Below are 26,556 nucleotides of genomic sequence, written 5' to 3'. Positions count from 1 at the left end.
AAATACATCAAACTTCTACTGAAAGAGCTACAGCAATATATTAATAGTAACACAATCATAGTAGGGGACTTCAACACCCCACTATCTCAACTTGACAGATCATCCAGGCAGAAAATCAGTAAAGACATAAGGGAGCTAAATGAAGAGATAGATAAACTAGAACTATTGGACATTTTCAGAGTCATTCATCCCAAGAAACTGGAATACACATTTTACTCAAATCCACATGGATCATTCTCAAGGATAGACCATATGTTAGGCCACAAAGACAGCATCAGCCTATTCAAGAGCACTGAAATCATCCCAAGCATCTTCTCAGACCACAGTGGAATTAAACTAACACTTAACAATCAACCAAAGATTAGTAACAGTGCCAAAATGTGGAAGCTCAACAGTACACTTCTTAACAACTTCTGGGTCAAAGAGGAAATCAAGGAGGAAATCAAAATGTTTCGAGAGTTCAATGAAAATGAAGACACAAGCTATCAAAATATTTGGGACACAGCTAAAGCAGTCCTAAGAGGGAAGTTCATAGCTATACAAGCACACATTAGGAAACAAGAAAAGGCACAAATAAACAGCCTGATTGCACATCTTAAAGACCTAGAAGAAGAACAACAAAGGAACCCTAAAGCAACCAGAAGGACAGAAATTATTAAAGTTAGGGCAGAAATAAATAACATTGAGAATAGGAAAACCATACAAAAGATCAATGAAAGTAAATGTTGGTTCTTCGAAAGAGTAAACAAAATCGACAAACCTTTAGCCAGACTCACAAAACAAAAAAGGGAGAAGACCCAAATAAATCGGATAGTAAATGAAAGAGGAGATATCACAACAGACACTGCAGAAATTCAACATATCATGCGAGGCTTCTATGAACAACTATATGCCACCAAGTTAGAGAACCTGGAAGAAATGAATGATTTCCTAGATACCTACCAACTTCCAAAACTAAGTAAAGAGGAAGTGGATAACATGAACAAGCCCATCACAGCTAATGAAATTGAAACAGTTATCAAAAATCTTCCCAAAAATAAAAGTCCTGGACCAGATGGTTTTACAAATGAATTCTACAAAACTTTCAAAGAAGAACTAATACCTCTACTTTTAAAAGTCTTCCAGAAGATTGAAGACACTGGAATACTCCCTGCCAGCTTCTATGAAGCCAACATCACCCTGATACCAAAAGCAGACAGGGACACAACCAAAAAAGAAAACTACAGACCAATATCTCTGATGAACATAGATGCGAAAATATTGAACAAAATTCTAGCCAACCGGATACAGCAGTATATCAAAAAGATTGTCCATCATGACCAAGTGGGGTTTATCCCAGGCATGCAAGGTTGGTTTAATATACATAAATCAATCAATGTGATCCACCATATCAACAAAAGCAAGACCAAAAACCACATGGTCATATCAATAGATGCAGAGAAAGCCTTTGACAAAATACAACATCCCTTTATGATCAAAACACTACAAAAAATGGGAATAGATGGAAAATTCCTGAAGATAGTGGAGTCTATATATAGCAAACCTACAGCCAACATCATACTCAATGGTGAAAAACTGGAAGCATTTCCCCTCAGATCAGGTACTAGACAGGGCTGCCCACTATCACCATTACTATTCAACATAGTGTTGGAAGTTCTTGCCATAGCAATCAGGCAGGAGCAAGGAATTAAAGGAATACAGATTGGAAGAGAAGAAGTCAAACTCTCCTTATTTGCAGATGACATGATAGTATACATGGAAAAACCTAAGGAATCTAGCAAGAAGCTTTTGGAAATCATCAGGCAATACAGTAATGTGTCAGGTTATAAAATTAACATTCAAAAGTCAGTGGCATTCCTCTATGCAAACACTAAGTTAGAAGAAATTGAAATCCAGAAATCAGTTCCTTTTTCTATAGCAACAAAAACAATAAAATATCTAGGAATAAACCTAACCAAAGAAGTGAAAGACTTGTATACTGAAAATTATGAGTCACTACTCAAAGAAATTGAAAAAGACACAAAGAAGTGGAAAGATATTCCATGCTCATGGGTTGGAAGAATTAACATCATCAAAATGAATATATTACCCAGAGCCATCTACAAATTTAATGCTATCCCCATCAAGATCCCAAGCACATTTTTTAGGAGAATAGAACAAATGCTACAAATGTTTATCTGGAACCAGAAAAGACCTAGAATTGCCAAAACAATCTTGAGAAAAAAGAACAGAACCGGAGGCATCACACTGCCAGATCTCAAACTATATTATAGGGCCATTGTCATCAAAACTGCTTGGTACTGGAACATGAACAGACACACTGACCAGTGGAATAGAATTGAGAGCCCAGAAATGAGGCCCCACACCTATGGACATCTAATCTTTGACAAAGGGGCCCAGACTATTACATGGGGAAAGCAGAGTCTCTTCAACAAATGGTGTTGGAAACAATGGGTTGAAACATGCAGAAGAATGAAGCTGAATCACTGTATTTCACCAAATACAAAAGTAAATTCCAAGTGGATCAAGGACTTGGATGTTAGACCAGAAACTATCAGATACTTAGAGGAAAATATTGGAAGAACTTTTTTCCGCATAAATTTTAAAGACATTTTCAATGAAACGAATCCAATTACAAGGAAGACTAAGGCAAGTATAAACCTATGGGACTACATCAAATTAAAAAGCTTCTTCACAGCAAAAGAAACCACTACCCAAATCAAGAGACCCCTCACAGAATGGGAGAAGATCTTTACATGCCATACATCAGATAAGAGTTTAATAACCAACATATATAAAGAGCTTACCAGACTCAACAACAAGACAACAAATAACCCCATCCAAAAATGGGGGGAGGAATTGGACAGAATATTCACCACAGAAGAGATCCAAAAGGCTGAGAAACACATGAAAAAATGCTCCAAGTCTCTCATTGTCAGAGAAATGCAAATCAAGACAACAATGAGATATCACTTCACTCCTGTGAGAATGTCACACATCAGAAAAGGTAACAGCAGCAAATGCTGGAGAGGGTGTGGGGTCAAAGGAACCCTCCTGCACTGCTGGTGGGAATGTCAATTGGTCCAACCTCTGTGGAGAACAGTCTGGAGAACTCTTAGAAGGCTAGAAATGGACCTACCCTATGACCCTGCAATTCCCCTCCTGGGGATATATCCTAAGGAACCCAACACATCCATCCAAAAAGATCTGTGTACACATATGTTCTTGGCAGCACAATTTGTAATAGCCAAAACCTGGAAGCAACCCAGGTGTCCAACAACAGATGAGTGGCTGAGCAAGTTGTGGTATATATACACAATGGAATACTACTCAGCTGTAAAAAATGGTGACTTCACTGTTTTCAGCCGATCTTGGATGGACCTTGAAAAAATCATGTTGAGTGAAATAAGTCAGAAACAGAAGGATGAATATGGGATGATCTCACTCTCAGGCCGAAGTTGAAAAACAAGATTAGAAAAGAAAACACAAGTCGAACCTGAAATGGAATTGGAGTATTACACCAAAGTAAAAGACTCTGGGGTGGGTGGGTGGGTGGGGAGAATACAGGTCCATGAAAAATGATGAATGAAATAGTGGGGGTTGTATTGCTAAATGGGAATCTGGGGAATGTTATGCATGTAAAAAAAAAAAAGTAGAAACGCAAAGCAGAAATTGAGTTTGGAGTATGGCACCAAAGTAAGAAAGCAGAAGTATACTAGAGTTTGCAGTGAGTACCTCCCTAATACTTCCTCTCCACTTTTCCAAGCTTTGGGTCCATGATTGCTCAACAATTTGTTTGGCTTTGTATGTTAACTCTCTTTTTAGTCACCAGGTTCCAGGTGTCATCAGGATGCCGGCCAGACTTCCCTGGATTGAAGACACCACCAATGTGTCCTGGAGCTCAGCTTCCCCAGAGACCCATCCTACTAGGGAAAGAGAGAGGCAGACTGGGAGTATGGACCGACCAGTCAACGCCCATGTTCAGCGAGGAAGCAATTACAGAAGCCAGACCTTCTACCTTCTGCAACCCTCAATGACCCTGGGTCCATGCTCCCAGAGGGATAGAGAATGGGAAAGCTATCGGGGGAGGGGGTGGGATATGGAGATTGGGCAGTGGGAATTGTGTGGAGTTGTACCCCTCCTAAAATTAAAAAAAAAAAAAAAAAAAAATTCATATGCTAGATGGAATTCTGTTTCAATATTCTAGTGACACTCCTGATGAGAAAGGATCCTGTATCAGTGAAGAAGCCATGAAGAAAGGCAGTACTTATGACTGATCTGTCTTTTCCCTTTGGACAACCTTTGTTCCTGCCTGTGACAAGCTTTGGAGAAGCAATGTTTCACTTTCATTGCTGGGCCATGGGGAGGATGGCCCAATGGAAGGGTCAAGGGAGGGCCATTTTGTTCACTAGAGGCAAAACAGAAGATATGAAAAGACACCACCCAAGTGACGAACTCTTCAAAGGGCAAGTGAAGTCTAAGCTGAAAAACAAAAGAGGAGCTCATCTCCTTGGATATGTTTATATTACATAACTCAAATAAATACAAATGAACAAAAATGGCTCACTGGACATGGGTCAGGCCAAGGGGACTGAGAAGCAGACAAAGGGTGTCGCCTATAGTTTCTAGTCAGAAATGGCTCCTTTGCAATAACAGTATTAATAATAATAATAATAAATGTTATTATTATTATTATTATGACATAATGACATACCAGTACAGTTCAGCAGGATATCCTGAGTAAATAAATAGAGAGGTTTGCTCCAATTAGAACTTGTAAGGCGACTCTTTACTCGACCTAAGGAAATAAATCTTAATCAGGACAAGGAGAAAGATGCCAAAATTCCTCTGCTCATTTGCCGAGGAGGGAAGTGAGGCTCCACCCAGAGCTGTGTCCCTCAGTGTTTGAAGTTGCTATGAAATGAGCAAAGGACACAATGGCTGCTCTCTCATTCATTAAAGAGGCTGTTGGCTTTATCAGACCTTCAGACTGTTGGTCCTTTTCAGCCTGGGGCAGTGCAGGGGGACCCTTGGCCTTCTGGAAAGCATCAGGCAGTTTGCATAAGGTCTGTGTGGTGAATAAAAAAATGAAGAGTTAACAACATGGTAAATGAGCACAGGCCCACAGGCCCAAAGTCAGAACGAAACACGGAATCTTGAAATTGAGAGCAGTCAAGAACTGACTGAAACTTTCTTTTTCATCAGGAGCCTGCTGTCTCCTGGGACAGCAACCCCCATCATATGCCAGGGGACAGGAATAGAAATAAAAATTGAGAACACAGTCCTTAGCACAGGCTGCTAGTTTTGGATGCCAACAGTTGTCCCATTAGTAGGCTATGGGGACATGCTCAGGAACATTTTCTCTATGAGGCATGGGTTTAAAAATATAACTTGCTTCAGAGCTGGCTGGGAGAGTGGCTGGGGAGGGAGAGCCTCCTTCAGACTGAGCAGGTGCTTGTCACTGTGATTTACTGTAGATCGCCTGTGTGCCTTGTGATAGTGGCTGAGCCCACAGCCTGACTCCTAACATACTGGTGCTTCAGATAATGTCTGGATAAAAGCCATGACCTAGAGTCATCCTCCTCAGCTTGCTTTCTGGATGTGAGTGGGAGTAGAACTGAGAAAAGTTGGTGACACACTCCACGTGTGTGTCCCCTGAAGGCATTTCTCTTTACTTCCATCTCCTCAAAAGGAGGGCACAGTTCTTACCCACTCCTCAAGGATACTTGTGAGTAGTAGCTAACCGGAATTATGTCAAAGTTATTGGCAAAGATAAAGTTCAGGATCAAGTGCTGAATGATTGCCTCTTTCATCTACCCTACCTCATGCATTACCTATGCGTCCCTCCTCCCCCCTCCCCCCTAAAAATGATTTGCTGACAGACCATTCCCGTGGGCTGTGAAGCTGGTCTGTACAAAACTCTCATATTCCTCTGGAGGAGTTTTCCATTGCAGCAACTGATGAGATTCTTACAAGTTCAAACTCATGTTCCAGGTAGAAGAAAACAAACAAACAAATGATAGGCTATAATGAAAAGAGTGTCTGCCAGGATCCACCCATAGGCACCCAGGCAGTCCTCTCCCAGGGAGAGATGAAAGTGAACAAATCAACATGGCGAGGTCAAGTTCAAGTCTGCCTCAATGAAACTCTGGGGACCTCCTTCTTGAAAAACAACTGGGACAGTGTGACAGCTGTTTAAGGATTCCAAAGAAAAGGGTCTCCTGTGGAAATGTCCCCAGGGAAAATTCTGCTTGTAGGAGGCTATTATGAGTGACACAAAAGACAGCAGGGATAGGGACACCCAGGTCCAGGTGAGCTTTGTAATGAACCAGTGTCCAGAAGCACTCTATAAATGTAAAATTTAGCAGCAACAATAATGCTGAGAATGGCCAGTAGATAATAGATGTCCTTGAAAACTTACCACCAAGGTTTCACCCCATTGGAATCTTCATAATTCCTTTGTAGTTAGTGGTTTTTTCCTAACTAATTTGAGATTTTTCAAAAAGTTTTTTTTTTAATGAGGCAAGAAAATGAGAGATAGAGAGAGATCCTCTCAGCTCTGACTTATGTGGTGTTGGAAATTGAACCTGTGTTCTCAGGCTTGCTAGTCTTCTGCTGTACAACTGAGCTATCTCAACCCTCCTTTGAGGTCTTAATTTTCTATCTTACCTTCATTATTAAGGATTTAATAAAGCTTAGTTTGGGGGTATTTATCACAACACACAAGTCAGATTTTGTGGTTGCCTGAGAGATATTTGTGGATCCTTTGGTTCAGGATCTGGGTGGCAGCTCTCCCAGAGGGCACACATGCCACCATGTGTGAGGACCTTGGTTCAAGCTCCCAGTCCATACCTAGAGGGAGGATGTTTCATGAGCTGTGGAGCAGTGTTGCAGGTGTCTCTCCTATATTTCTCAGTCTCTCTCTCTCTCTCTCTCTCTCTCTCTGTTTGTGTGTGTGTGTATACACTGAGCGGGTAGGGACAGAGCCATAGAACCTGGAAGTCAGTTCACCTACCTCAGCCTTGGAGCTGATCAAAGAGCTGAAACAGGGTCTTCATGTCCTTATTTTATCTACTTGTCTGCTGAATCCTCTTTGATAACTTACCAGCTGACAGATTTGCTTCCATTTTCTCCCAGATCTGCCCAGCTCCCCAGATACAGAGAAGGACACTCCCTCTTTCAGACCTCTAGGGTAATACCTGAGCACCGAAGGCCCAGGAAGAGTACAAATAGGGCATAATGTGGGCACAAGGGAGAAGGAGACTTGTTATGTCCTTTCTAGATGAATCTCCAAGCTGCAGCAACCCTGGGCAAGTCACAGGCCTGCAGCAAGCCTGCCTGAGGTGGGTTTGCCTCAACATGCTGCTTGGAAAGTCAGGGTTTTCTGTGTAAACTTTGTTCTCTCTGCCCTTTCTTCAGGGATTTGCAGATAGAGGAGGTCTTTGCAGCCTTTCTTCTCCTAGTCTCTTCGGTGTAGAAATTTGAGGTCATACATCTCCATCAGAGCAAGCTGGCAACACAGCCTGTCTATCAGAGAGGGTAGTGCTGGGGTGGTGTTGGCTCTTAAGCCTCCCATGGTGGAGGGCTCTCAGTGGCACTATCTTCGGCAGATTGGTTTTTTTTTTTTTTTTTTATCCTGCTCTTTATCACAAGCCCGTCGGGCAAATGACAGCGGAATTGCAAGCTTGAATGGGCTTGTCTGACAGGCCAACTTTCATCCCAGGCGTTGCTGCCTGACTTTTAAAAAGGATCTCTGAGCGGAGAAGAGCAATTTCACACTGATTCCTTGCTATAATTTGGTTTGGGGTTTGAAATGTCACATTTCCATCACCCTCGCTGCGTGATGTAAGGGAGAAGATGGGCCACGCATGTGGTTAATGTGCTTGTAATGGGCACACACAAAGGCACGACTTTACTCTGAAGCAACAGCCCTGAAACATCCACCAGCCAGTCAAGGAACTCTTTACCCGGTACAAATGTGCTTTCAAAGGAATCCATAAAAAATCACCAGCTCCAGCAGAAATGGAGAGTAGCTTGTAAACTGAAGTCTCACATTGGATCACTTCGCCACTGAAGTATATATTCAAATATCTTCACTCCCCAGGTTGCACTGAGTTGGAATGTTCTTAGATAGCATTCAAAGAAATTCAGCATGGACAATGGTAGGCTAATAGGCATAGGCTAAAAGGGATCAAGAGGATGTGATTCCTCTAAGGAAAAGGACAGAAGTTCATGGAAAGGTCAGTGGGTGTGGCTGTACTTAGCATCAGGAAGTGATGACTCTTCCTGATTTAAAAATGTGTCCATGAAAGTGCCTTAATCCCACTCTTTTACCCCCTCTCACCACATTTATTATGGGCCAGGCTGCCCGCCATTTAATAATTCTTCTTGGGGATGGCCTCTAATGTTTCAAGTACTTGACCCTACTCTTCATCTAGATGATACATTCTTTGAAGTCAAGAGCCAGTATCTAACCCATTTTGTATGCCTTGAGGCTCCTTCTGGGGCTTGGCATGAACCAAAATTCAGCTACCAAGAGCATAGCAGAGAATTCACATACCACTCACGAAGCTTTAAAAGTACTGATGAGGTTGCACAGGGGATAGGCAGACTATTGCTGAGTGAGCAAAGTCACACTTGTACCTGCTGTGGTATCAGGCTGCTGACAATCTATCCCACCTGTCTTTGTTGCCTTCCTGACCATGGATCCATATGCTATGTGCTCCAGCTGAGCAGAATCAAATGCTTACAGAACCCGGGACTTTTCATTCTCTGTTGCTTCTAATTGTCTGCCCTTCCCTCATTCTTCATTTGTGGACTTGTCCTTTCAACTCTAGGTCAGATTTTCCCATCCCATGGAGATGCCAGCATTCCCTGAATAGAATTGGTGACACTTCACTCTGTGCCCAGAAAACTTTCTGGAAGCCTGGTAGGGAGGTTGGGTTGGTTGCCCTGCCATCAAGCATGTACTGGTGGGTTGGCAAGTTTTGCCCATCTCCATAAATTTCATGGGCAAACTCCTTAATATCAGACTTTCTCCCCCCAGTATATATATATATATATATATATATATATATATATATATATATATATATATGTATGTATGTATATATACATATATGCATAAGTAAGCACATACATATATGCATACATGTGCATATACTAATTCTTTTTTCTCTTTAAAAATATACTAGTGATTTACAAAGTCATACAATTAGAGAGCTATAGTTTCATACTACCCACTACCAAAATTCTGTTATCCTTCCTCCCCCACCATCAATAACTACCACAGCCCTCACATAGTCTTGGAGACAGTTTGCATGTACACATTCTAATGATTCTATTTCTCTTGAGGACTGCCAGGTTGCTTGTCGCAGAAGAGAAAAAAGACCAGGAACTCATGGTGGAGTGGGAACACAAATCTTTATTCATGTGGACACTCTAGAGTTGGGTGTGAACACAATGGTTTATGCCATGTGGAGCTAGCGAAATGGCTGCCTCCCACTATGCCCACCAGCCCTTCTCCAGGTCTTCTCTGGGTCAGGACACAGAAGAGAAAAAAGGGACAACATTGGAATAGCAGCGGGTTTTATAGGGTAAAAAACCGGAAGTGGCAAGTTGGAAACAGAAATGGCTAGGAAAGGGGGTGGAGAGAGGCAAAAGCCATGCTGGGAAGGTGAATGCATCCTTAGCAACTGTTGCAATGATTTTAACTGAATTAGCAATACCCTGAGGGGATAATGTGGTGGGGATCTTTCAGGCAAAACAATGATTTTGAACAGAGCAGGGGGGGGCTGGCTTTAAGGCCCAACAGAGGACCCTGAATAAAACACCCATAAACATTTAGAGTCCTCAGAAAGCCTTTTACTACATAGTCTAACATTTATGAATTTTATGGGAGGCCATACTTGGACATAGCTTAAAGGCTATGCCTTGCCTGCACTACCCCATGGAAACTATGAACATATTCTTGCTCACAGTTCCCCCTCTCTCCCTCTGGATCCTGACTGATCATGGTGCTTTCCTGAATGGCTCTGGATGGTGTCCTCTGTTCTGCTAAGGGGACTATGAATTCAATAAAATCTTCATATTTTCTCAGCATCTCTCTTTCTCTCTCTCTTCCTCCCTCTTCCTCTTGACTTTTGTCTGGACTTACTATCCCTCACCCACAGGAATGTGCTGACTGTGAATACAGCCCAGCTAGGTAAACCCAGGGCCAGCTTCCAGAAATAGGCAAGTATATTATTGGCCCCTGTCACTTGGCACTTTGCTAGATGCTCAGTACTGTCCTATGCAAGGTCAGTGACAATCAGCTTCTTAAGCAGTTTGAGCCAGAACTGTTGCTTGCATAGAGTAGAAATCATGATGATCTGATTCTACGGCCTGACAAAGTGAGCAGTGTTCTCAGTGAGAGCAAATGTTCATTCAGAGGAAGGATATTTATTGCCTCTTTCAGGGCCTAGCGCAGTTCAGTTTCACTCTCCCATCTAGGGAGTTCCAAAGGAATCTGTGTCTGAGACAGAGCTCATTCCCCTCACCTTGGAAGAGAGGAAGGCAGTTACCCCTCAGAAAAGCTAATTCACCCCAGTGACTCATAAAAATAACAGAATCATACAATTAGAACCTTAACATTTCAGAGCTTAGAAAGAGCTAACAGGACATCTGGGTCCAAAATATCTCATTTTAAAAATGGGAAAAAAAAAATCCCAAATAAAGCAGATGAAAAAAAAAAAAAACCAAACTCATTTGCAGCTTCTCTTATAGAACTACAAATGAATGCTGATTTGAGAACCAAATCAAAGAGCAGCTTTTATCTACCACCAGTATTCATTCAGTCTGGTTCCTTATCAATTGAGTCATTTACATATGGGCCCATTCATTCATCTGTCTGTCTGCTTACCTGTCTACTTATTGTCCCCTATCTCTGCCATCTATTTCTCATCCCCATCAGAAATTGAGACAGGTGCACAAAGAGCACACGTTTAGTTGGAGCTCACACTCTCCTCCTTCCTTTTTGTCGCCCCTCCCCCCAAAATCCCCCCCAAGGATGAACATGAGTGCTCCAGTGGGGCTGGGCGCATGCGTGGGTATGGGAGAAAGGCCACTTTGCAGTCAGTGCCACTTCGAGCTTTTGACACGCTTCAAGTCTCTTATACATCTTGGTTGGTATTACCCAGTCAGGGTAGCTTGACAGAGCATTTGTTAGAAAAGAATTTAATGAAGGTATCCTGGACAACAAAGAACTGAAAATGGGCCTCTCTCTTATCTTCACACTCCCTTCCCAAGTCAGAGCAGGGGCTGCTGATTGAATGGAGCCAAGGACAAAGAAATGTAAATAACACCCCTCCCACCCCCCTCTAGACCTGCTGCTTCCTCATTTCCCGTGGCCTGAGGCCTGCCTACCTGGCTCCTGCTGGGGGTCACAAAGTTAAATGCTACATCTGGTTGTGAAGGAGATCTAAGGATCTGTGATCAATAATAATAGTGGGTTTTTTGTTGGTTTTTTTTTTTTTTTTTTGTGAGAGCCAAGATTAGGTAATTAAATCTTGGACTTCAGGCTATATAAACTGAGATCCACAGGCAGGCAGACTTAGTGTAATTCCATGTCCATACACCCCCTCCAACAGCTTTGTATAATGAACCAAATGCATGATGGGAAAGACAGAGGGAAGGCAGAAAGATTTGTTCCAAAGCACCAGGTATTAACCATCACACAAATCAGCAGCTTGAACTTGATGGGCCTCGAGGCTGATCCAGTGAGGCAAACCCAGAGTCTCTTACTGCTTCTCTCTGTACTTGCTTTATTACACACAATCTGTACAGGGGCTGTTTTCACACTTAATGGCAATCCTGAATCACTATCTATTTCCCATCTTTGCCTGCAAAACAGCAACCCAGAGCTGGTGCTGTGCCATAAATACTGGGCCCCATAAAGCCACCGTTGTATAGATTTGCCTTTTTGTGCGTGTGTCTGATTCACTAGCGCTTTGGCAGTCTTCCAGGCTCTAGGAGAGGGAGAGAAAAAAAAATCCATCCTGAGCATCCCAACAGCCTCATTTTGATCTGTGATACTGAGCAACTCATTTCCACTTCACAGGCTCTGCTGAGCTGTGCCACAGAAAGACAAATCCCAGACGTGGGAGGGGTGGGAGGAGGTGGAGGGAGAGGGACTGGCGGGAGAAAGGCTGGTGGTGGAGAGGGAGGCAGGGAAGATGAAAGCAGAAAGGGGCTGCATTTATTAAGCTGTTTTTCTTTTGGTGAAAAGGAGCATTTATCAGTGATTTCATATATCATGTGAGAGGTGGCTCTCTGCCAATTTCTAAGAATCCAAATAGCCCACTGACATCACATGCTAAATATAGCTCAGCCTTTGCTTTAGGTGAATAAATAATGCCGCTGGAAAGGACTAGGTTTTCTTCAGTTACATGTTTATTATGATCAGGCTGTCAGGCTTATGTAAGCAAAAGAATAATGTCCAATTCCAAGGAGCGATGGTGGGCAAAGAACTCCAAACAATTTTGGGAGATGACTGATGAGGCCCTGTTTTGATGGCCTTCTCAGACTGTCAGCTGCGCCCCGACCTGAGAGGGGAGGTGGGTGGTTCAGTTGTGAGTTTTCAAAGCCCTGAGACACACTTTCAAACGCACAGATGGGGATGAGTTCTTTGTGAGGCTTGTGTGGAGGTGAGCAGAAATTAGAGAGTGCAGTGGGGGCTGTGGTAAAAGATGGTCAGAGCAGTCTCTATTCCACAGTCCTCTAATAAATAAGGGCACTTGTCTGATAGCAACTTTGTGATGGCCTAGCTTCAGCACTCTAGAGCTTGTGTGCTTACTTAGTACCTTATATTGAAGCCACCTGAAGAATTAAGATTAATGAGACCTGGAGATTTCTGTGTCCTCTCCCAGCACTAGTCTCCCTGCTTGCTGCCAGGACCACAGTGAAAAGAGGTGGAACTATCCCAAAAGGTTTGCAGGAAAATGTGACTCTTGGGAGAAGGAAGGGCAAGGAAATTAGAGCAAGGAGATAAGGAGACTGCATCAAAATAGCTACTGAAGGTGTTGGATCCCTACTAACATCTGCAAGATTTCACTTCACAGTCAGGGATACAATAGAGGTGGTTACTATGGAAACTGCTATAAAAGCAGCACAGAGAAAGGAGAGGGCTGGATATAAAGAAGAAAGGAAGAAAGGCACATAACACTTTTTTTTTCCCCCAAATCATCAAAGAAGAATACTACAGCACTTTCCATCTTGGAAAGGAGAACAAAAGTTATTGAGCTTAGAGAATGTTGAATATTATGATCATGGGAGGGGTCAGGGACCATCACATACTAAATCTATTTCTCCAGGAAACCTGGGTATTGAGCCTGCTTTTCTGCAGTTGAGATCAATGACCAGGAAGACAGTTCCAGACTACCCAGGGAGCTAACCTCCAAGTCTACCTGAGTTGGCCATGACCTTTCATAATGACCTTGGAGAGATCAGGTCATTTTTTTCTGTGTCTTGATTTTATCACCTACCTTCCCCACAGAAAGGAATGACAAAGCACTTTGCTCAGAAAAGGAGTGATAAAGTATTGTTGAAGATAGGGACATAAGAGAGTGTCAAGAACTCTGTGTGTGGCTGGAAAAGATATAAGTGACCCCCAGCCAGAAACTCAAGCTTATCCCAGAGAGGCAAGGAGGGAGGCAAAGGCCCAAGCTGCTTTTATGCCTATGCCACTTCACTTTGTTTGAATGTGGCTATTAGCATGAAAGGCTGTTCTCAAATTAAGAAGAGCTATAACAAGCCATTCATCCTTTGTCCGAGACTTACAAATACAGTTCTGCAGACATCACACTCTCCACTAGAAATAGGATACGAGCCACACATGTAATTTAAAATATCCTAATAGCTACACTAAACACGGTTTTTAAAAGCAGAAAATATAAGCTTCAACATAATTTATTTAAATTCAATTTCTCTAAAGCAATATGCTCAAAACAAAAGTGATAAAGAGAAGGATTATGACGTTTCTCTTTATAGTCTTCCTTATGTCTTAAATTTTTTTTCTTTCACACTAAATCGTTGAAGACTGGATTGTGTTTTACTTTTACAAAACCATTCATGAACCGTATTTTAAGGTTCCAGTAACTACATGTGACTTACAGGTTCTTCACTGGACTGTACAACTTCAGAATTTTCCATTCATACTTATGAGATATATCAGGAAGAAAGGATAGAAAATACATCTATTTGACTCAGGCACTCTCACTATCACTTTGTATCATTATGAAAGCAATGATTTTACACACACACACACACACACACACACTTTGATCACACAATCTTGAATACTTCCATTTCCCACTGATCAGTGTCCATCCTATAATTAAGAAAAAGAAAATTTCCATCTCTATCCATGGGCTGGCGAAACCAGACAAAGTCAGTTGCTCAATTATAATATGGGAACACTAACAAGCCACACAACTGCTTTTAGGATTGCATGACATAATATCCAATACCAGGTCTAGCATACAATGAGCATTAGTAAGGCTAGCTCATTTCCTGTCCCTCTCTAGCCTGCCATTATAGTGCTAATCTCAGGGTCTCTGTGAATAAAGAAACCAGCATGTGGTCCGGGTGGTGGTGCAGTGGATAAAGCATTGGATTCTCAAGCATGAGGTCCGGAGTTCAATCCCTGGCAGCACATGTACCAGAGTAATGTCTGGTTCTTTCTCTCTCCTTCTATCTTCATGAATAAATAAATAAAATCTTAATAAAATAAATAAATAAAAAGAAAAGAAACCAGCACTGTTCAATTCTTCACCTGGAAGAAGCCATGGGAGTAGACAAAAGATTAAAGATCTGGAATTACCCTTAGTTCACTGATTCAGCTGGGGCAAATAGCTGGAGATTTTTCTTTCTTTTTTTTTTTTTTTCTCCTCCAGGGTTATTGCTGGGCTCAGTGCCTGCACCATGAATTCACTGCTCCTGGAGGCCATGTTTTCTCCCTTTTTGTTGCCCTTGTTGTTGTAGCCTCGTTGTGGTTATTATTATTGCCATTGTTGATGTTGTTCGTTGTTGGATAGGACAGAGAGAAATGGAGACAGGAGGGGAAGACAGAGAGGGGGAGAGAAAGATAGATACCTGCAGACCTGCTTCACCGCCTGTGAAGTGACTTTCCTGCAGGTGGGGAGCCGGGGGCTCGAACCAGGATCCTAATGCCGGTCCCTGCGCTGGGCACCACATGCGCTTAACCCACTGCACAACCGCCCGACCCCGCTGGAGATTTTTCAACACAAAGCGATACTAAAGCTCAGCAGTAAGAATTAAGTCGTCTTAATGATGATGGACTAGATGGTAAAAGGTGTTTAGAAAAGATAACTTAGAAGGTGTCCTTTATCACCTGGACCTGAGTATTCAATACAGTATACACTAGCTACATGTTTTTATATAAGTTTACACTAATTTAAATTAAGGAAAAAATTTTTTCTCTGTAATATGAGCCAAATTTTAGGTGCTCAATAGCTGCATGTGACTAATGGCTGCTCATTGGACAGTGCAGATTTTAAGCATTTCATCATCAACAACAGGGTTTTTTTGTTTGTTTGTTTTTTTGCCTCCAGGTTCTTGTTGGGGCTGAGTGCCAGCACTACAAATAGACCGCTCCCTGCGGCCACTTTTATTGGATAAGCCAGAAAGTAATTGAGAAAAGAGGGAAAGACGAGGGGGCGGGGGGGATAGACACCTGAAGACCTGCTTCACAGATTGTGATGCAACTCCTCTGCAGGTGGGGAGCCAGGGTCTCGAACCAGGATCCTTGCTCTAGTCTGTACTATGTGCACTTAAGCCAGTGCACCATCACCCTGCCCCCTTACCAACAGTTCTACTGGACAGTGCTGTTCTAAAATTTTAGTCATTCATTCAATATGCAATATTGATACAAGAATCTCAAAACTCTCCTTGTATAAGAGTAGAGTGTGCACATTACCAGATGCAAAGGCCTGAGTTCAAACCCTCATTCTCTACTTGCAGGGGAGAAGCTTCATGAGTAGTGAAGCTGTGCTACAGGTGGCTTTCTCTTCCCCGGTCTATCTCCTCCTTTTCTCTCAATTTCTCTCTGTCTCTATCAACAAAAAGAAAGAAAAACAAAATGGCAGCCAGGAGTGGTGGATTCATAATGCAGGCATCAAGCTCCAACAATAACTCTGGTGGCAATTAAACAAACACTCATCTAATTTAAAGTCAGACTTGATGTGTTTAACCCTGACTTCACTACTTTTGAAATACCAATTTAAATAAGGTTTATTGTATCCCTATGTGCCTCAGTTCTAACATCTGGAAAGTTTGGGATAATATTAATAAAATGTGCTTCAAGATAGAGGCCGGTTGGGGGCATGGATCAACAAGCCAATGTCTATACTCAGTGGAGAAGCAATTACAGAAGCCAAACTTCTTTCTTCTGGATCTCCAAAAGAATTTTGCTCCATATCCCCAGAGAGAAAATGTTAGGGGAAGATGCCAGAGGGCTCTAAACCCCAGTTATATTGGGACCCAGAATTTTTTGTGATTAGAAATTTTTGTTTATGCCCTTTGTTTATCACTGACAGGAAAGAGAATTTGGATAAAACCCAATAAAATTAGGCACCATTTCCCTTATCTTAGAGGGAAGACAAAAATGAAAGATACCCATTAGCTGTAAAAGGTGTACGTGTGGCTTAGAAAAGAAATGAAGGGAGGGCCTTAGAAGTGAAAAAAAAAATGGATATCAACTTCCACACAGACTCAACCATCTTTGCCCAAATGGCTTATGTGCTTCTTTGGTGTGTACCTTTTCATCTTCCTGATTAGAAGTTTAAAATATTAGAAGAAAAATAAAAACCTCTATGAGCTAGTGTTAGAGGAGGCTAGAGGGGGGAAGCCTTTAGCTATGGAATAAAGATTACTAATTTAAGGACCAGGTGGTAGCATACCTGGTTGAGCACACATGTTACAATGTGCAAGGGCCAAAGTTCAAGACCCCAGTCCCCACCTACAGGGGAAAACTTCATAAGTGGTGAAACAGATCTGCAGGTGTCTTTCAGTCTCTCTTCCTCTATATTTCCCCTTTTCCTGTGGATATCTGGCTGTCTCTATCAAATAAATAAAGATAATAAAAATTTTTTAAATATTTTATTTTATTTATTTATTCCCTTTTGTTGCCCTTGTTGTTTTATTGTTGTAGTTATTATTGTTGTTGTTGTCATGGTTGGATAGGACAGAGAGAAATGGAGAGAGGAGGGGAAGACAGAGAGGTGGAGAGAAAGATAGACACCTGCAGACCTGCTTCACCGCCTGTGAAGCGACTCCCCTGCAGGTGGGGAGCCGGGGTTTGAACCGGGATCCCCGATAATAAAAATTTTTAAGATTACTAATATAGGGAGTCGGGCTGTAGCGCAGCGGGTTAAGCGCAGGTGGCGCAAAGCACAAGGACCGGCACAAGGATCCCGGTTCGAACCCCGGCTCCCCACCTGCAGGGGAGTCGCTTCACAGGCAGTGAAGCAGGTCTGCAGGTGTCTATCTTTCTCTCCTCCTCTCTGTCTTCCCCTCCTCTCTCCATTTCTCTCTGTCCTATCCAACAATGACAACAATAATAACTACAACAATAAAACAACAAGGGCAACAAAAGGGAATAAATAAATATAATAAATATATTTTTTAAAAGTTTAAAAAAAATAAGATTACTAATATAAGTCTTATTAAAAAAAAAAAAAAGCAGGGCCCGGCAGTGGCGCACCTGGGTAAGCACACACATTACAGTGCACAAGAATCCAGGTTCAACCCCCAGTCCCAACCTGCAGGAGGAAAGCTTCAGAAGTGGTGTAGCAGGGCTGCAGGTGTCTCTCTGTCTCTCTCCCTTTCTATCTCCCTGGCCCCTCTCAATTTCTCTCTTTCTCTGTCCAATAATAAATAACTAAAATATTTTTTTAAATACAAAAAAAAAAGAAAAGCAGTGAAGGAGTCATGGGATATATACTCAATGGAGTACCTATTCATCAGTTAAAAAGACTATAATGTGTCTGTTGGTATTAAATGGATGGAATTGGCAGTGCTTATGCTTAGTGAAGTAAGGAAAGAAGTGCAGGGCAACCAAGGGATGATTGCTTTCATATGTGGAATATAGAGAATTGAAATGCACGAACTCAAAAAAAAGAAAAAAGTGCTATATACAGTCTATAAATATGACCTTGAGCAAACTCTGGTGGTTACTATTGCAGAGGGGTGGGGGGTGGGGCACAGAACTTTGGTTGTGGGAGTGGTATGGAATTATATATACCCACATTAGTGTTCAGACTTCAAGCAGCAACTCAAGTCAGGCTCGAGCCTCCGCCTCTGAGTCATCAGGAACGATTAATCAGCTTCAGGCTAATTGACAAGGCAGACTTCAGCCTGTGTCTTTGTCCTGCCTGTGGAAGCAGAACCCCTTAGGAATAGGCAGCACCACCTGACACTACTGTTAAACTATCTCTGGGGTCTGCATGACTCTCTCCCTCACTGTAAAAGTGAGGAAATTAAAAAAAAAAAAAGAAAGGGGGGTTTATCCTTAGACAAGTCAGGGAGATGTGCTCTATTATTATTCTGGTCATTGTTCAGTCTGTTAAAGTTGAAAGTTGAGCATATACACCAATGTCTCATCTAAAAAGGGCCAGTGTGTCCTTGTGATCTACAACTGACAGGCTGATATGCCAGCTTGTTGCCCCCGAGGGAGGGATCAGTATGCAAGTCAGGCACCACCAGCCAAGTTGGAAAGGAAAACCCCGAAGAGCATGTTTCTGGTGACTGGAAAACTTTGAGAGGACTGACAACCCTCGAATAGTGATGAGTCTACACAGGCCCCACTGACAGGAGGCAGGAAGTCAGACCAGTGTTCCCACAGGGCCCCTCCCATTAACAGGGGCCTTGTGCCTTCCCAAAACTCTGAAGATGAGCTCATTCAGTCCCCCAATAGATGAAAGACAGAGCTCTAGATTTTCATTTAAGCCCAAGGATAATATTTCTCCTTGAGTCTTCTGATTTGCTCCCTGCTTTTTCCTGTCCTCTGGCTGATGGCTGAAGAGGACAAAGCCTTTCTAGACAAGCATTGTGAGCTCAGATTGACATAATTCTCCAGGTCTCCAAAGCTGTTCTGAGCCTCTGAGGAGACACCATAGGGACAACCAAGTCCCTGTCTTCATCCAGGATCATCCTTGGTTTTAACTTCAAATATCCCAATATTCTGAGCAAGGCTTCACCCTTGGGGCAACTGGGATGACTGGTCATGGGCTCATTGTTCAGTTGCCTTCTTGACCCTCTGAATGCAGATGGAGGAACTGAGTAGTAACTACAAGAGGAGATGAGCATGAAAAGAGAGGTCTTCCTCTCCCAACAAATAGTGTTTCATGTTTTAGTTAGTTTAGGAAAAGCCTAGTGTTGGGATTTATTTCATGGCCTTGACTGTCTGACCAGGAGTAGGAGTTGGTCAGGGGATGCAAATGTAAGTGGACAGCTTTGTCTGCTGAATTGTACAGAACTGTGTGAAGTCTGGGTGGGCACTTGGCACTGAGTGAGGGTCATCAGAGGCCCAGGTAATGAAGTACAGCAGAGTACATGAAGAGATGGGAACCGTCATGACATGACCTCAGCATATGTGCACAGAGCTATATTGAGACATGTTTAACAACTAACTCTAGGCTGTAGCATTTACCAATTTTTTTTTTTAGTGTAAAGTCTTAACTGATTTCCAACTACTGATGCAATTTCAGTGAACACAGAAGGAGTAGAGAAGCACACAACTGGCTCTCAGTGGTTTCTGACTTGCCCACTGAATGATACAGACAGGCCTTCACTGAGCATTTGAGACTGGGCTCTCACTGCACACTAAGGGGTGGTAGAAAGATTTAAAAAAAAAATTTTAGATAGAGACAGAGAGGCAGAGCAATGGAATGAAAGAAACCACAGCACCAAAACTTCCTTCAGTGTGGTGAGGGCCAGGCTTGAGCCTGGGTTGTGCACATGGCAAAGCGATACACTGTCCAAGTGTATTTTGCCAGACACGGTAGAAAGTCTTGAATGCTATTCAGTTGGGACTCACTTAGTCTCTGTGATCCTGAACATATGTATCGAAGTGACATTTATCTAGAAATAGAAGCTTGAAGTGGTGACATCAAATCTGAGTAAATGGACAGATCTAACAGTGAATGGTGTAGAACCTGGTCTGTAGCAAGGTAAGGCAAAGTCAGAAATTTATTTTCCTTAGTAAACAATAAAGAATATATGAAACAGTGTGATACTGGGGGGGGGGGGGAGAGCACACAAAGAAAGCAATTTATTTTCTTCACCATTGAAAAACATTAGTTTTGTGAATGTAATGTAAAATCAATCATTAAATTCCTCTTTAGGATAAAGTATAACTTGTGGTAAACTGCAAAAGGATTATTCATTTTATTTCAGGATAAGTAAAATGATATTTGGCCAATTTGATGAAGACAGTAAGTCAAACTTAAATGCACTGGCAGTTGATGTTGCTGAAACTACAAATCTTATTAAGAAGCCTTTTACATTTAAAATATGCAAAATGCAAACAAAATTTAGTAGTGAAAGTAAAGTTAAATATTTAATGACATAATTAAGTCTTATTAATGGTATGTTCTTTATTTTTCAAATTAAATATTCACAACAATTATCATCTCTTTCATCTTTATTACTTAAGTAATGTATTTTCATTAACATTTGATGAATATTAATAGTTAAAATAAAAAACAGTTTTATGCTGTTGTAATGACTTTATGGTAAAAATAATGTATAACTCCGTGTTTATAATGTGTTCTACTTGTTAATATTAAGATCACTGATCTTATTGCCACTGAGTGGGAAAGTGGATCTTTTATGGGTGATAAATGACAATTGTCACATGCTTCCATTATTCTTTATTTATTCAATTCGCTATTCTTAATGTAGCTTCACTATGAGAGAAATATGAATTGCACACTTACAACTAAAATGAGTAAGTAGCATTTTAGTTTTAATCCTATTCTTGTGTTAGTAATGACTTTGACTTGCCCATCTTTCAGATGTCCCAATTCATTTCCCATTTTCACCTCATTTATCTCACCATTTTGGTCCATCAGAGTTTGTGTAGCTCAACTACATTCTCTTTCCATGACATTTAAGGCTTAGACTAATGGTATCCCAGATATATATATATATTTTTCCTCTAGAACAAAAGGATCAGGGCTTTACATCTTGGTCAGTGTGAAGCAAATGCACATGGCTCTCCTAATTTTCTATTCAGGCAGTGATTACAGAACGCGAGCAGGAACAGGTCAAATCCATATGAGGGCACGAAATGCACATGGTGACCATTCCTCCCAGCACAAGTGTGGCAGCCACATGCCTTTCACAGCATGTGGAAAGCTTACCATTTGCAGTGCAGCAGATCCTGGGAGTATCTACTGCCCTTCCCCCTAATCTCTAGATTCTACCCCTTGGGCTACTGACCACCACTAAGATTTTTGTTTTTTTTTCTGAAGTCTTAAGTGCATTTTTTCTGAGGATGGTCATCAGGAAAATGAAGTATGCTGGTCTCAACATCAGGCTGGCAGTTGCATTTTCAAAGCAGTTGTGATCCAAATCCCTGCTCAGTATTCTGTGACCGGTAGCAAACAGGCATTAGAGTGCAGACAGAGTCGAGTTAACCAAAACAGGATGCCCTTTGGCTTTCCTCTGAAAGTCTTTTTTTCTGTTGCAGAAAGCATCTGCATTTTTAAAGCCACAGCCTATTTGAAAGACCTCTGAGCCACACACATGTACAATGGAAAGGAGGGTTTCTAGTTTTTGACAACCAGCAGGTTATCTATCATCTAAGTTGAGAACTCACTTTTATTTCCATAGAGGCTAAAATTAATTGGGGAATTATGTGAGGTCCTTCAGAGAGCTATTCTGAAATGGCTCATGAAAACCCTGCATAGTTGAGAGATTTCTCTTGTATTTCTTTCTTTCTTTTATACCAGAGCATTGCTCAACTCTTATTTATGGTGGTGTGGGGGGATTGAACCTGGGACTTGGAAGCCTCAGGCAGAAGAATCTCTTTGCATAACCATTATGCTATCTACCCCCCACCCAAGAGATTTGTCCATGTGGTGTTCAAACAGAAACTTGTGAAGTTAGTTGATCATTCTAACATTTCAAAGCTGGGCTCTGAAAATGAGAAGCCATGACTCAAACACCTACTTTCTTTTCTTGACTTGACCACCCTCAACAGCTGTTCTTCAATGTAGTTATATAGGACCCAAGCTCCAGATAAATCTTGTTGTTAAGAGAAACGGAACACACACAAACACAGGAAGAAGGAACAACCCCCACCTTGTTCATGAGGCCAGTGCCTGAGCCTGGTGTGCAGCAAGTCATCACTAAACATGACCCCACTTCCCTTAAAGACCAAGTCAGCTGTTAGACCCTGGATGAGAAAATACATTCGCTGCTTATTTACTTATTTTCTTATTTGCCACCAGAATTATCACTGCCTGCATGATTTTACTGTCCCAGATGATCACTTAAAAAATGTTATAGAGGATGAGAGATAGAGACCAATAGGGAGAGATAGCAGGAGAGACAGAGCAGAGACACATAGCACTGCTCCACTACTTGTGAAGCTTCCTCCTTTCAAGTGGGGACCTAAAACTCAAAATGTTATAGTTTGTGCTTAAACTATTTGTATTTATTTATTTATTTATTTTACTAGTTCTGGCTATTTGTAGTAACCACATCCGTTTTTATGGCCAGTAGGAGCCAGGCTTTGTGGTGCCACCAAAAGTCAGTTAAGACCTATGAGAGCAGGTGTCAATTCAGACTACATACTTAGAAAACCTCCAGGCCAGGGCCAATGCCAAGAACTCATAATTAAAATGATAGATGGGTCTCAGTTCCCCCTCCTTGCTTTGAGTAGATCAAGAACAAAAGCACATACTGGCTCAACAAGGACAAATATGGAATTCCTGCACCCTGGGAGGAGTGGCCAGCCTCAGGGGGGTGGTACAGTGTGGGGACCTCACAGGGTAACATCAGGTCTGCCCCTCACTCTCATCTGTAACGTCTCTCCTTGTCTAGTCTGCAATGTAACTGTTGTTTATTACCTATTGAGCCCCAGCACCTTATTTGGTTCTACACACAAGATTGATCTAGTCTTTCTGTCAGCTAGCCTCACTCCATGGCAGCCCTCCAGCAGCCCCCCACCCCCACCCCATCTTCCAACAACTCCAGAGGCTCTGAATAGGTTTCCCCATCACCACTGCTGTAGGCCTTGTGAAGAAGCCATTTCCAGGCGAGAGTTGATGACAGACACCCAGTTGGCCTCCCTACTCAGCAGCCAGCTGGGGTCTCAGTGAATCATCTCAGCATAGGAAGCCGTTGACAGCAGTGGGGTCTTTCTGGAATCATGTCACTCTCTGCCTGCCCTTCATGTTCTTTAGAGAGTGTCTTTGGGGATTGGCAGGCCTGTGATTTAAAACATTTGGTGGGGGAGAAGAGGAAGCTGAGATGCAAAGGTCAATTATACCGTTTGATGGAAAGAAGTGTGAAAATGGAAACCATGTTCATTGTGTGTCCCAGAGTGAGTCACTAGAGTTTCATGGTGATTCAGTTTTGTGTTGACCCTATAAACTTGTGCAGCATCACTTAAGGAAGAATACCGTGGAAAGTTGAAACACAAAGAGGTATAGGGACAGAGTCCCAGTTTACTGCCTGGGACTCTGTCATTGCTCTGGCACTGAGTATGAATGTGATCTTAGGTACTATGTTCTGAAGTGCCACACACACACACACACACACACACACACACACACACACACACACACACACACACCCTCCTGCTTATAGCCATGACTATCTCCAAGTCAGAGGAGAAAGGCTGTTTCTTTAACTTACTAGAGATGAAAAGAAGCTTCAGGAGCTCAGGCAGCAGGTGGAAAGCCTGAAATTGGGCATTAAGGGATTTCGAGCCAGTGTGGTATGCCAGGCACAGTGCAGATCCCTGAAGTTCTACAACCAGTGACTCTATCTGCTTTCCAGACCCGGAAAATTTTGGTTTTCCTATAACAATCAACCATCTCTTCCATGCTCTGATACTACATAGGTATGTCATGATTCAATCCAGTTCTAGCACCAGCTGCTTAGTTTGTGCAGGCCCTCTAGGCTAAGGACCCAGCACTGCCTTTCTTCAGAGATCAGCTGCTAATGGGCTCCCAGACTACCTGTACTTCTGTCCAAATGACTACAAATTCTCATGACATATCATCAGATTCAAGAATTTTCTTGTTATTCTATCTTATTTTTTAATCATCACTAGGGTTATCCCTGGGGCTTGCGGCCTACACAGTGAATTCACTATTACCAGTGGTTCTTCCTCCCTTCCTTCTTTCCCTCCTTCCTTCCTTCCTTCCTTCCTTCCTTCCTTCCTTCTTTCCTTTCTTCCTTCTTTTTTTTCTTTCATTTTTTTTTTTTTACTTAATAGTGCATCGGGAATTGAGAGAAAACAGGGAGATAGTGAAGGAAAGAGAGAGATAGAAAGAGAGAAAGAGAGGCACCTGCATGCAGCATTGCTTCACCACTTGTGAAGCTCCCGCCACACACACACAGCAGGTGAGAACCACGGACTTGAACCTGGGCCTTCGTGCATGACAATGTGTACCCTCGTCTTGGTGCACCACTGCCTGGACTCTTAGTTACAGGAATTTTCAAGGAATCTCAGAACTCAGGAAAGTGCTCTACTTAGATTATAATTTATTACAAAGATACAGCTGAAGAAGTACAGAGGACAAGGTCTGATAGGGGCCTCAGCATAAAGTGTTTGTCCCTATAGAATTGGAATGCACCAGGGAGTCGGAAGGTAGCACAGCAGGTTAAGCACACATGGCACAAAGTGCGCAGGTGGAGAGGCAGGTCTGCAGGTCTGTCTCTCTTCCTCTCTATCTCCCCCTTCTCTCTCAATTTCTTTCTGTCTCTATTCAATAACAAATAAATAAATAAGTAAAATTAAAAAAAAAAAGAAGAACTGGAATGCACCAACCAACCAACACTTGGATTTTTTATGGATGTTTACTAAGTAGGCATGATTGACTAAATCACTGACCACTGGTGACTGAACTCAATACCTAGCCCCATTCCTTCCCTGGAGATGACTGCAAGGTGGGATTCAGGCTGGGACTCCCCCCAACAAATCATTTAATTAGCATAAAGTCAAGTGTGATTGAAGGGGCTCTTTATGAATAGCATTCTTTTCGGGGTCTTCAGAACTCTGTGGCAGAAACTAGTTACAAAGAGCAAGCATGTATAATTTGATTATACCATGTGGACAGAAATATAACTTCACTTGGTAGGTGCTACAGAGAGCTATGAAAAGGTGGCACAGAGATGGAGAGATGGGTGCCTCTTGCCCTGCAAACGGGGAAGGTCATAAAACAGTGGTGATCCCTTGGGCCCAGATTACAGAGAAGAAGCTACACTGGAAAACTTTGTTCTGGCTAATACAGGGTATGTGGTCTGAGTTTTAATATCCGTCCCTCTGACCTTGCACATAGGCTAACTGCACTTCTTAGCCTTGATTGCCCCATCCATAAATGGGGAGAATGACAGGGTTATTATGGGATCTAATGGGGCTCAAAGCACAATGCTGGGAGTTGGGTGGTAGCTCAGCAGGTTAAGTGCACGTGGCGCAAAGCACAAGGACCAGCATAAGGTTTGAGAGGCCAGCTCCCCCTACCACCTGCAGGGAGTCTCTTTACAGGCCGTAAAGCAGGTCTGCAGGTGTCTTTTTCTTCCCCTCTCTGTCTTCCCTCCTCTCTCCATTTCTCTCTGTCCTGCCTAACAAGGACAACATCAATAACAATAATAACTACAACAACAATGAAAAACAACATGGACAACAAAAGAGAAAATAAATAAGATATAAAAAAAATAAAAGCACAATGCTTCACAGCATGCCTTGCACTTGCACATACTAAGCACTGAATACATTTAAGCTCTTTATGCTAGGTAATGATGATGATGATGATTAAGGAAAATTCCAGTGGAAAGGTGAGAAATTATGTGTGGCTGAAACACTAGACCTAGAAGTGTTCCCAATTACCTCTTGATCTGTGTGACATCTGCTTCCTCGGGCAACCATACGCAAACCACCAGACAACTGGCTTTCAGACAATTGCTTAATGGTCCGTGGGATGACCTGTCCTCCTTCACGCTGTGGGAACCGTGGGGCTCTCCTCTCTAGAACAGCTTTCTTGAGCACTAGGGTTTCTGCCTGGTTTGGCTGGCACAGGATCCAATTATAATGGTGCCCCAAATGTGAAAGAGCTCATCTCTGAAACAACTGCAACAATATTAGTCCCAGATATTTTTTAAATAATGCAAAACACACACACACACACACACACACACACACACACATGTTGGTATACATGAGACCCCTTCTGTTTCATTTGGTTTAAATCCCCCCTGCTTAACACTATTCTATTTACATAACCACTTCATTCTATTTATATAACCGCTGTTAACAAGTACCTC

At 42.2% G+C, this 26,556-nt stretch overlaps 1 long non-coding RNA gene across 1 annotated transcript in view; it reads left to right on the top strand.

The window, feature by feature from the left end:
* The first annotated feature begins 12,417 nt into the window (after positions 1–12,417).
* LOC132536534 (uncharacterized) overlaps positions 12,418–26,556 on the top strand; it is a 47,652-nt gene continuing 33,513 nt past the window's right edge. The window contains exon 1 of the long non-coding RNA XR_009548074.1: positions 12,418–12,593. This is a non-coding gene — a long non-coding RNA (uncharacterized LOC132536534). The remainder of the gene's footprint in view (positions 12,594–26,556) is intronic.

The sequence above is a fragment of the Erinaceus europaeus genome, unplaced genomic scaffold (assembly GCF_950295315.1).
Source record: "Erinaceus europaeus unplaced genomic scaffold, mEriEur2.1 scaffold_342, whole genome shotgun sequence".
Classification (NCBI taxonomy): Eukaryota; Metazoa; Chordata; class Mammalia; order Eulipotyphla; family Erinaceidae; genus Erinaceus; species Erinaceus europaeus.
This window is presented reverse-complemented; position numbering and strand designations above follow the sequence as displayed.